We start from the raw sequence: 9,323 nt of genomic DNA, 5'->3' as shown, positions 1-9,323 counted from the left end.
TTCTTTTAAATTATTGGATTAAAGACACAAAAACAAATTCATCTGTATTCAGTTGGCTAAACAAATAGAAACAAAGACACCTAAAATCATGTTGATTGACCTTTGAAAATGGAAGAAAAAATAATAAGCTTCCATGCTAAATTAAGATATTTTGTTGGCCCGTCCATCAAACACCCAACCTGCAAGTGACATGATTAGTATAGGAGACTCATCTTCAGGGCATCATTCCATCACACCTACCTTGCTTGAGCTCATACTGCACTGCAAATGATACAGTAAGGCATTAACAATGAGCTCTTTTTGCCCTTTTAAAAAAAATACTGCATTTATGCACCACAGCTCCATCTCAAACTCTTGAAACTAAAAACCCTTGTTTGTAACTTCTTTACATGACTTTTTTTTCTTAAAACATCAGTTACTGGCACCAATAATAAACTGAAAATAACGTCAACATTTTTGTCTTAATGAACTATGGGCCCGATCACTTAAATGGAAACTGCTTTTAAGAGGAATCGCTTTTAGAAGGACCAGTGTGGACAAGGTGAAAAAATTTAACTCCTAGCACCCTTTTAGTGTTTATATAAGCATTTGGGTATTTTTTATAGACATGTTTAGGGGTTTGTAAGCAAAAATAATTTACCTTCTGGATTTTGTCTTTGTCATTTCAGTAACTTCATGTTACTTAACGCCAACTCTCATTTTTACTCTTACGTTTTTCTTTTTAAATTGCATTATGACTGAGACAATTTGCTGTTTTTCTTTTACTTTAATTCTGCACAGAATAGTCCTTGCGACACAAAATGTTCTACTTTCAAGGGGACATTTTTGTGATTTTATTATAACTCCACAGACAACTAAAACCCTTCACAGTCCATTACAGTAAATCCACAGATTATCAAAGAATCAAAACTATCTGCGAGGCTCTGAATAGAGGACTTGGCAGTGAGTTTGCAGTGACATTGAGAATCCCTTTTGACAAGAAAGACACAGTTGTTTACCTCAGTATTGGGCCTGATTTGTATGGTCACTGAGTATTTGTTTTCTCAGTGATGGGTATATAAAAGCCCATTGTTGGGGACAGTATAGTGTCGTTGCAAGCAGAGTATCATCAAGAGTTTACTGTTAGATGTCAGAATAGTCACCAGGGAGAGATCTGAATCCAAGGACATGAGTGTATGTTTTGTTGTGTGAAACAAACTAGATTTGCACACTTCACATAATGAACAGGATGGGGAGCAATTAAAATTATTGCTGAAATATTCTTAGGAGACCTCATTTCACCATGGCATCAGTCTCAGAGTTCATTGATGTGAAAAGGAAAACAAGCATGACAGAGTCCAGTGAAAATATTGCCTCTTTTATATCTACATCCATATTGAATGATGCACTAGCAGAATCGTGGGCTACATTAGTTTTTCAAATTTTCCTACAGCGGAATTATCTTGCTATGCTTGCTGATAATGGTTCACTGCACTTTACCTGAGAAAACACTAAAGGCCTGTAATTACCTCACACATCCATTTAGTCAATCACTAAATGTAACAGACATGTCTGACAGTAAAACAAAACAAAACAAAACAAAACAAACAAAAAAAAAAAACAAAAACTAAAGCAGACACAATGATTCAAAATTACACTGATGAGCTGAAGTAATATTTTGTTTTTTTGTATTGTCATTTTTATGTAGACATGAAAACAAAATAGCATTACTCTAAAAACCCAGGCTAAACTGTGTGAAAAAGGCAAATGTACAACATAACAATATATTATTTATGAAAGGGTCAATACATAGATAACAAAAATTATACTAACACATTTAAAAAATGTCCATAGTTCATTAATAGTGAGTTCAAAGTTCATGGGAAAGTGGGCATTTCAAAGAAGAACAAAGAAGCAAATAATGTCTGTCTTGTAATCAAAGATATGCATATTTGGAAGTGTGTTCATTTTAGTGAGACAAAACTTCTTAGAGGGCTGCACAGTGGCTCGGTGGTTAGCACTGTCACCTCAAACCTAGAAGATCCCCAGTTTGCATCTCGGCCTGGGCCTGGGATCTTTCTGTGCAGAGCAGCAAGTTGTTCCTGTGCATGCGTGGGTTTTTACTGGGTACTCTGGCTTCTTCCCACAGTTCAAAGACATGCTGAGGTTAACTGGTGATTCTAAATTGTCTGTAGGTGTGAATGTGAGTGTGCTTATTTGTCTGTATGTGTAGCCCTGTGATAGGCTGGCAACCCATCCAGGATGTCCCCTGTCTTCACCCTCAGTCAGCTGGGATAGACTCCAGCCCTTAAACAGTGTATAGATAATGGATTCATGGATGGAAAACTTCTTATAGGCAGGTTCACAATGGAGATGTTTTTGGAAGCTTTCTGAATGTTGCTTGCCCATGTCCCAGAAAAAATAAGTAATCACTTTATCAAAGATATCAATGCACATTGATTCCAGGAAACTTGCACATGTTACACATAACCAGAGAACATCCCTCTGCTGCATTGTTTGTACACTTGGAGTCCATTTTTTGCTTACTGGCTTAGCAACCACAAAGATGTCCCATTGCTGATGTGTTGTGAATTTATGGACCATTTCTATCATAACTGATCAACACTCCTAGTGTAACTGTCACTGCAGAAAGGGCTTCCTTCCTGCACGGTGGCCTCTTAGCCCATGGCTGTGTAAAACACACTTGACTGTGGACACTAAACCCTGTGTTCCAGAAGTTTCTAATTCACTGCAGACCAACTGTCTCTTAGCAGCAGGTGATAATTTGCATTTTCTTCCTATACGACTGTGCCATGCAGTTTGCATGGATGATTTTGGGTCAACTTCCTGACTTGTTCAAGTCAATGATTTGCTTTGTCAGATCTGTACTGAGCTCCTCAGATAATCCCATTGTAGCATTTGTGGCTGAGACTAATGAGAGTATCAGATGGGCCCTATTTAAATTGACTCAAAGAAGTGAGCACCTGTAGTCAATTACAATCTCTCATAAGAACTTAAGATACTATGCCAATAAGAAAATTTGATTAACATAGCCTTCTACATCACCAAAACTGATAATTGAAGTTGCTGTAAGTACGTTTTTGACCCATATTTAATTCCATGGTAGCAACATTTTTAAGTAATTTTCTTGGTTTTGAGTGGAGCAACTGCATCAAGCTCTGTTTTCATTTTATGGTTTAAATTATTAGCGAAGTCTTCACAGGATGACGGTGAGATGTTATTTTTGCAGGCTGCAATATGTGATGTGAGAGCTGAAGTGGTTTATGAGCTACTCAAATTTTAAGCAGTGCTTGGTAAATATGTGGAGATGTGAAAGTACGTGTGGATTAAACTCCACCCACAAACTCTCTTTTTTAATTCTTTAAACACCTGCTTCACTTTTAGTGTGAACAACCTAATGGAAGACATGAATGTCTTTGAGGAGAGACTGTAAAAAATTGTGTGCTATTATTCTTATACGTCACACGCAAGGCTTTGAGACTACAAAGGCTTAGAAAACACAAAGAATTCATGGAGCGAGCTTGGAGAGGCAGAGGTATGTAACCAAGAGGAGAAGATGACAGCAGGTCATTGAAAACTGGAATAAACACTTTTATTTTAGACAGGTTTGGATCACACGTTACAACAAACTAAGTTTGCTTGAAAGATATTAAGGCAGCTGCTCCACACTAATCTATCACAGGTACAACAGCTTCATGTTGTACTTGTAAGACCTGTAAAAACATCATTTTTCCACACCAAAGGAGAAATTTGAGCATCTTTGACTTTCACCATTTCTTTTCATGTGCAACCATTTGCCTTGCAGTAATGTAGACATTCACTCAGTTGATATTCTGTAAAAGATACGTGTTTTAAATATTTGTCAGTGATGTCCCAGAGCTCCTAAGCTGGGGCTGTACAAAAAAAAAATCACAACAATACAAAAAAATTCATATTGCATTGATATGAATTATGGTTAAGTTTAATTTTATTGTAATTCTACAGTAGAAGTGTCATCTAGTCAGCCTCAAATGATTGCTTTATACATATTGGGTGAAAACATGTAAGGCATAATTACAATACTTTTGCATCCTGTAAAATTTCTCTTGTCACCTGTAAAAAGGGCATTGACTCGACCAATTACAACCTGTAAACAGTATGACACTGAAAGCAAAACTCCTGTGAGTCAACGCTGCTGGTTGCCAAGAAATAGTGTCAGCACAAAACCATGTACATACATTTCAGTTTGATACAAAATGTTAATTACTGAGGTTACAGATACAGTGTCATGGTTCTATTATTTCTGTTTGGCATTCCATGTGCTTCTCCTTCTACCCTTTGTTTCTTGTTTGCCCCGGTCTGTCCTCTCTTTGTGTCTGTGCCTGGGTGTGGCCACCTGTTATTCTTTGTGGGCACATCATAGTTCACAGTCACCTGACACTTGTGACAATCACCAGCCATAATCATCCGATACAGTGCTTTAACAGAACCTGTTAAAATGTGAAACAGCATCTGTGTAATGCATTTTGGTCCAGAAAAATCATTAGCCAGATGCTGACCTGGAGCCATACTTCTTTACAAGGCTTTTTACAACCAAGGGCCCCTCCATGGACAGACAGAACTACTACACTCACACCTGGACAGCTGTCAGAAAAGGGCCTATCAAGTAGCCCAACTCAAAAACCAAGTTGCTTTTCTAACTATACAACTCTGTTAGTTCTTTTCCGACAGCTCCAGCTGATTGCTCCAACTCCTCCTGCAATCTCAGGCACAGATTTTTACTGGCTCAACTCTTGGCCCTTTCCTGGAAGCTGGAAAAGTGCAGAGGTTTCCTCCTTCAGTGTTTCTTAATGTTTAATCAGCATCAATTTCTGTGTCCTTCAGATAAGTTCAAAGTATGCTATGTTAATGGGGTTATTAAATGACTGGGCTTTGGCTTGGGCTGAGGCACAGAATGTCAGCTTTTGTGAATGGATTAAATGATCAATTGAAGGATGAGTTAAGTGATCAGTTGAAGCTTGAGCTAGTCTTTTGATCTTCTATAGGTCTTATAAACTAAGTCAGAAAATTTGTTTCTCTTCCAAAAATATCCTAATAAACACTAAATCTAAGAAACTGTATCACTGAAATCTAATTTCATTGGTCTAACTGAAACAAAGTAATCGAGCTCTCTGCAGTCAGATAAGCTTCCCAACTCCATGAAAAAACACCCTACCTTCCATGTCTTGATGAGCTCAAACCAATATTTTCAGGTCTTTCCAGTCCTTAGAAAACCTGTTACCCATAAGACAAAGCTGTAATTTTCAAACTCCGGGGAGAAGAGACTATTGCCCCTGTTTTCTGTCTTAATGCTAAGCTAATGAATTGTAGTGAATGCACAGACATGGCATACAGGCATATTTCCCAAATTGCTGACCTGCTTCTGTGACCAAGTGGTTTAGTTTCACAGGGTTATTGTGTTGGTTATCAGAATAATGTCTTTGGAAAAAGTAAAATTCATGAAGCCCAATTTGATGAAGAGTGACTATGGACAACGATAAATCACTCTAATGTACACTCAAATGTGACTTTGGCATTAACTCAAGAGAGAATTAACTCTGGTGGACTGGTGTGGAACTATTATATTTCTACAGAACTTCCATATGTCAAATTTCTAAAGCAAATATAATAATACGAATAGAGGGCTGTGGACCAAATCTGTGTGCAGTGGAATATATTAAAAATGCCCCCTTTAAAGTCTGACACTTAGTGACTTTTGCATGCGAGGTTGTCAGCTAGCACTGCACTGCACTAGAGATGAGAGCAGTGACATGTCTGAATTAGAGATGGGCTAAAAATGCAGACAATAAGAGCACTTAGCTTGCTAATTACTAGGTATGATAGCATAGTTGGAATTGTTTTAACATCGTCAGTCTGTCAGTCTGTGTATGTGTGTGTGTCTTTATGTTAAAATGCCATCCTGTTGTTGATTGGTATTTTCTACCCATGCAATGCTGTAGTAATGAATACCCTGTACACATAGGACAGAGCATCAGCATGACGATGAATGTAGCCATGGGTATGATCCCATCACAATATGGTGTCCTGTTCCTCTCTGTAAATACAACATTAACATGAAACAGCATCATTTTTCTTCCACTACAGCTGACTTACAACAAAAATGTACAATAGATCTGAAAACAGAATCAAACAGTTTTATATAAGTCACAGTTTATATGAGTGTTTTTTAATAATTTTAGCTTGAATTGCTTCAGTTGTTTACTATCAAATGCGTATTACTGTCATTTTCATTTATTTGTTTTTTTTGTATGTCTCAGCAAAATTCTGGTCCAGGTTCGGTACTGCCAACGGCAGAAGTATGTGAAGGTGGATGATGTCGATGGGCAGTTGGATTTCATGCGGTTCCATGAAAAAGGTTTGTTTTTAAAATTTGGACTGAAGAGGGAATGAATTTTGTGTAGGGGATTTTATCCAAGTCTGTTTAATCATACAGTGGTGGATTAGTTTATTAAATGTGAAATCATTTGTGAAGTAAGAACAGTGCTGGCTTAAAAGGTGCTCTCAGATGTATCTTACCTTTTCCAGTCATCGAGAGATTTTGCTTGCCACCTGATGCAAAAGTAGTGTACAAAGATGCGACAGGGACAGAAGTTGATGAAGACGTTTTCAGTGACCTTGTCAGCCAAGGCAGTGTGGTTCTAACAGTTTTCTGAAATGATGGTGAGAAATGTAAAGGGGTCAATGACACGAGGCAATCCAATGTCAAATGGTGTAACCTGTATTCTTTTTTTCTCAAATCTATTAGTCTACAGAATAATACATTTGGAGTATAATGTGGAATTAATGTACTTCACTTTTGCAATGCAACAACAATGCAAAACCCTTAGCCACATCACCCTTTCTACACCACACAGAACAAAGTTGTTTTTTTTCCTTCTAGAGTTTTCCGTTTGCTCCTTGTCCTCTCCATCTGAGTGGTCTGACTCGAGCTTCAGTGCAAGTGCATCAACTATACTTCTAGATGAGGTCCCTAGGAAGAAATCAAGAATTGAAGGCACAATTAATGCAGCATCTGCTAAAAAGGTTGCAACAAAGCTCAGCTCTCACAGATTTCTTTAAATGTCAGCAATTGTTATTCTGTTGTTTATCACAATTTTTTGGCTTCTTTCTTTTTTTTCCTTAAGTTGATCGAAGCTGTCCTTGGAACCAGTTCAGGTGGTGAAGAGGTCCTCAAAGAATATCACACAACACAAACTCTTACAGATGCTACCAGAAGAAAACTGGTTAATATAATAGTGGCCCACATGATTGATAAACACGGGTAAATGTGTTGTATTTGTGTACACTCTTTCAAAAAAAAAAAGAAAAACAAGTAACTCCTTAGCCATTACATAAAAAATGCCAATTTAATCTCTCTTCTCAGGCACCTCCCCACCGAAGCTATTAGAGAAGAGTACGCTCTTGGGATAGTGACAGTGTTCCCATCCCTCAAAGACCCACACTCCAAGAAAGGCTACGTATGTATAGTCATCATTGTACTCTTTGTTGACATAATTTTTATGTTTTGGGTTGTTGGGTTTGGGGGACATTTGAATTCTGAGATTTCTTATGAGTGACAACACATTAATTGTGAATGTATTTCCATTTTAGGAACACTTCTATGATGCTGCAAGCAGCACAGGATACATTTCTTAGCGTCTGAAGACAATCCAGAGAAAGATTCGACGAGGATCTGCACCTCCAAATAGCTGCACTGGCTTTTCTCGAGGAGGAGGTAACACAACTGCAAACTGGTCACCTTTTGGCTACAGTCACCTTTTTTATGTCAACCAGTGTAGTAGAAGTGAATGAAGAGGGTTTTAGTTTTATATGTTGTCACCTTTTTCACTACTCTAGAGTTTGTAGGTCTGACGTAAGGAAGTAACTGTCCACAAACTAGATGTGTATGTTCTCGTTAACATTTTCTTGTACCTACTGTAATTATATTATTCTGTTTGCATTTACCTATCTGATCTGCAACTAGGGCTTATTTTCTTTAAAGTGTGTGTTGGGTTCTTTTCTTCAGGGGGCCCTAATTTCCAAAGATCCATTGTTGTTGAGAAGCAGCTTGACGGAGATGCTTGCCAGGAGGCCATCTCTTTGCTCAACCATACAACAGACACTTCCATAATTCTCCAAAAGATGAGAGAGACCTTTCAGTATCGTCAGAACCTTATCAATGACCCTGACAAAAGTCTTGATATCCTGTCCATCTTCCCAAGATTCATGGATACAAAAGGATTGGTAAGTATGCAGTGGTATGTTGAGAAAGACTTGAAATTTTGTGCTGAATGTGGTAGTAGTGTATTTTCTTTCTCATAGGTCAATTAAGACTTCACTCTCCTGTTTGATGATGAGGTATCCACCAGGCTGCTTCAGAAATGGGATCCGGTCTTCAGGTGTAACGTCATTAAAGAGGCCAAGCAGCTCACCTCAACACCAGAGCTGCGTCAGTTGGTGCAGTCAGCAGAGATTCCACCAGGAAGTGATGAGGCAACAAGTGAGTTTTGCTCTATAGAATTTGCTATAAGCAGTTACAGTCCAAGACCAATTGATTTTTTTTAACTTAATTTTTTTTGTTCTGTGTAAATCAAATTATTTTTTTATGAATAAGAAAAAAAAGTGAATGACTTACAAGATCATTGAAGTATACTGCCTACTAGTTAGTGTGAATGCTTAAGGTCAGTCGTTAGTTGATAATTAATAGTAAAATCTAAACCATTAAAATCACCATGGCAACACTTGAGGGCAGGTGTTTTAAATCAGATTATTAGGGGCATATATTAGTCTCTCAGCTATTGCTTCACCACCAACTTCCTTTAGCTGTTAGTTTACAATTTATTGCAGCACATTTCAACTCTAAACATGTGATTTTCAAAATTTTCTTCAGCCGTTTCAACATTGTAACTGCTTTTAGCCCTTTACAAACCATTCCTTTTACAGCTTTATGTTTTTAATCATTGCTGCAGCAGTGGTGTTCAGCCTTCAGCATTCACATGCTTTCTACAGGAAAATGCTCTTTATTCTAATCTCATTTTCATTGAAAATCTCAAAGAATTCAAAGAATACATTTCTAAGTATTTGCAGTTACTTCATTCTTGTCTGTTCTTTGTCCATAGCTTATGATAAAGAGATGGCCTCCCTTTTGTTGCTGTTATATCTCCTTCCGCCACCCCCAGGGGGACCGAAGTCTCCAAAAATCAGCGCCTCTGATGCAGTTGAGAAACTTGTCTTTCACAAGGTAATTTAATATTTATTAGTTTTTATCATGTGTAAAAGTGGCAAAGAGGTGGATGAAACAAATT

General features: G+C 37.7%; 1 long non-coding RNA gene across 1 annotated transcript; it reads left to right on the top strand.

Annotated features, from left to right (window-relative positions):
* The first annotated feature begins 6,923 nt into the window (after positions 1–6,923).
* LOC118469437 (uncharacterized) lies at positions 6,924–8,251 on the top strand. Its single transcript, XR_008602839.1, has 4 exons — positions 6,924–7,062; positions 7,164–7,496; positions 7,630–7,753; positions 8,045–8,251. It is a non-coding gene; the product is annotated as an uncharacterized LOC118469437 (long non-coding RNA).
* Positions 8,252–9,323: the final 1,072 nt, after the last annotated feature.

Source organism: Amphiprion ocellaris, chromosome 9 (genome assembly GCF_022539595.1).
Source record: "Amphiprion ocellaris isolate individual 3 ecotype Okinawa chromosome 9, ASM2253959v1, whole genome shotgun sequence".
Taxonomy (NCBI): Eukaryota; Metazoa; Chordata; class Actinopteri; family Pomacentridae; genus Amphiprion; species Amphiprion ocellaris.
This window is presented reverse-complemented; position numbering and strand designations above follow the sequence as displayed.